At 43.1% G+C, this 3195-nt stretch overlaps 1 protein-coding gene and 1 long non-coding RNA gene across 2 annotated transcripts in view; one reads left to right on the top strand and one right to left on the bottom strand.

The window, feature by feature from the left end:
- LOC122563529 overlaps positions 1-3195 on the bottom strand; it is a 40674-nt gene that overhangs the window by 4947 nt on the left and 32532 nt on the right. The gene's annotated exons all lie outside the window — the stretch shown is intronic.
- The window catches only part of znf593 (zinc finger protein 593), an 11438-nt gene continuing 10355 nt past the window's right edge, over positions 2113-3195 (top strand). Inside the window, exon 1 of the mRNA XM_043717373.1 lies at positions 2113-2218. The gene's annotated coding sequence lies outside the window, so the exon portion shown is untranslated. The remainder of the gene's footprint in view (positions 2219-3195) is intronic.

Below are 3195 nucleotides of genomic sequence, written 5' to 3'. Positions count from 1 at the left end.
AAATGTGTTGCTGGAAAAGCGCAGCAGGTCAGGCAGCATCCAGGGAACAGGAGAATCGACGTTTCGGGCATAAGCCCTTCTTCAGGAATGAGGGAGGTTTGTCCAGCAGGCTAAGATAAAAGGTAGGGAGGAGGGACTTGGGGGAGGGGTGTCGGAAATGTGATAGGTGGAAAGAGGTCAAGGTGAGGGTGATAGGTCAGACTGGGGTGGGGGCGGAGAGGTCAGGAAGAACCTGACCTCTTCTTCCTGACCTCTCCGCCCCCACCCCAGTCTGACCTATCACCCTCACTTTGACCTCTTTTCACCTATCACATTTCCGACGCCCCTCTCCCAAGTCCCTCCTCCCTACCTTTTATCTTAGCCTGCTGGACAAACCTTCCTCATTCCTGAAGAAGGGCTTATGCCCGAAACGTCGATTCTCCTGTTCCCTGGATGCTGCCTGACCTGCTGCGCTTTTCCAGCAACACATTTTCAGCTCTGATCTCAAGCATCTGCAGACCTCACTTTCTCCTCCAGCTAAAAGAACAAGAACATTCTGCCCAACCCCTCTCCACTCTATCTTGCTGCTGTGTGATTTTTAGCTTTGTCCACCTCAGTTCAACACTGGCATCTCCACATCATAAATCAACCATCTTAGTGCAGACCAGGCATTGACTCTTGAAATCATTGTTTAACTAAATCACTGAGAAGCACTCAGCCATATGTTACAAATGAAAACATCAGAGGATTTCATGATGATTTGTCCATTAGACACATGGCTGAATTATTTTATTCTGATCTCTGATACTTCCCTTATTCAGAATTTTTCACTGAATCTTTGTAGCCTTCGCCTGAACTCAGGGAATTTCCGTAATGGCTAAATTTCCTCATGAGTATAAGTTTCAGATCGTATTTGTTGTATAATAAGGGTCGCTATTTCACCTTCAGTACACATCCTAAATTGTATTTTGAATTGAAGAAGGAATACTTTTAAGCCCTCTGGCATAAATAACTGGTAGGTGATTAGCAATGGTAAATGTTTCCGGACCTAATTTAGTCATTGGAGAATTCTCTTTTCCCCTGAGGCTTTCAAAACATGTCACTATAGAATTGCTACTATAATTGATCACATTGAATATAAACCCTTATGCAAATATATTAATTTGACATTAATAAATACATTTATATTATTTTCTTTACAAAATCCACAAAGTCTCATCACTGAGCTTGACATCATATACCACTTTGCCATTTTATATTTGGATATTTTGCAAAGAATTCAAGGAAGCACACCGTAAAAAATACAATTGGTACCTTGGGCTGGACTGTTGGGACTGTAATGCTCTTTTCCAAAACTGCACTGTAAATGGCTAAACCAAAGCATTATGGCTGGCCAAGGGGAGCAATGTGCTACATCAATCCACAGGATTAATCTGGGGCCTCAGGTTTTAATCCTACCATGGCAAATGATGGAATTGGAATTCAATACTTGAAAAAATGTCTGGAATTGAATCTAACAATGACTATAAAATCATTGCAGAATGCCAAGAAAAACCCATCTGGTTCACTGAAGTCCCTTAGGAGAATGCAAACTCACCTGTTCTGGCCTCCATACTACTTCAGACCCACAGAAATGTGGTTGAATCTTAACCATCCTCTGGGGATACGCAATAAATGCTGGCCTAGCCAAAGACATGCATATTCCGTGAAAGAATAAAAATAAGTATGACACAATACACTTTCATTATTCAGCACGTTTTGACATTTTACTGCCATATAAGTAAAAGCATTTGTGCACCAAATCACTATAAAGCGATTTGCGAAGTCCACTGGTGTTTGAAGTACTTGATGAAGGAGCCCTTAGGCTCCTGTAACGCAGTGCTGGTGTCCCTAACTCTGGTTCTGTAGACCTGCATTGAAGTCCCACCTGCTCCAGAGTTGTATAATAATATCTCTGAACAGTAGAAATATATATAAATGCAAGTATTAGCTTTGCAAGAGGAAACACCTCCACGAAGCTAAAGATTCCTGAATTAAAATATTTGCAAAAGAGCGATCGATAGGATTTATTTCCCTCCCTGTGTAAAGGAGCTACATTGAAACTGCAACTCCAGAGTGAATGTAATTGCAACATAGGGGCACGTGATCCTCAGTAACCTTTTCAACCTCTCGGCGATGTTAGCAGATGACCCCGGAACCAATTCCTCTGTTTCCGGGCCGAGAGGTGGCGAAGCTCAGGGTGAGGATGGGGAGGGGGAGAATATCTATTAAGTTGGGGGTGGGGTGCGTCGGGGAGAAGCAGGGGTATCGGACATCGTATTCCCTCTTCCTGCAGGGTACTTCCACCGTGGGAAGCGGCACATTGTTGACTCCCCCTCCCCTCCGCCCTGTATCTTTGCTCAGAGACCCCGGACCCGTGATTATCAGATTTAACCAATGGTCCGTTTATTTTTAAATTCTGACATCAGCCAAGAACACAAGAATGAGGAGCAGCAGTAGGCCATTTCAGCCTGCTCTGCGATTAATTAAATCATGGGTGGTCAGGTTACGGTCTCCATTCCATTTACCCGTCTGCCCACAACTCTGAGCCCCTACTCGACCCAACAGCCCCTTAACTCAGCCTTGCGTGTATTCAGTCACCCAGCCAATACTCCTCTCTTAGGAAGCGAATTCCAAAGATGAACAACCACCTGAAAAAAAATCTTCCGTACCCAGACTTAAATTAGGTATTACAAATTTTTAAACCACGCATCTTAGTTCTAGTCTCCCCTGCCATCAAATCATCTCAGGATCTTTTATTTTTCAATAAGGTTACCTCATTCTTTTAAATTCCAAAGGATATATGTCCAACCTTTTCAACTTTTGTTTTATAAGCTAACCCCTCTGTCCTGGTAATGAGTTGTGAATGTTCTCTGATTTACTTCTAATGCAATTATTTACTTGTGGTATGGAGACCAAAACTGTATAATTGACTTCAGATGTAGGTCTTGACAATGATCGATACAACCATATGAAGGGTTTGGTTAGCTCAGTTGGCTGGACAGCTGGTTTGCAATGCAGAGTAGCACCAACAGCATGATGTAAAAAGAGGTAAAAACAATGACTGCAGATGCTGGAAACCAGATTCTGGATCAGTGGTGCTGGAAGAGCACAGCAATTCAGGCAGCATCCGAAGACAGGCAAAATCGACGTTTCGGGCAAAAGCCCTTCATCAGG

Source organism: Chiloscyllium plagiosum, chromosome 27 (assembly GCF_004010195.1).
Source record: "Chiloscyllium plagiosum isolate BGI_BamShark_2017 chromosome 27, ASM401019v2, whole genome shotgun sequence".
NCBI lineage: Eukaryota > Metazoa > Chordata > Chondrichthyes > Orectolobiformes > Hemiscylliidae > Chiloscyllium > Chiloscyllium plagiosum.
The sequence above is the reverse complement of the archived record's forward strand: the minus strand, read 5'-3'. Positions and strand labels throughout refer to the sequence as shown.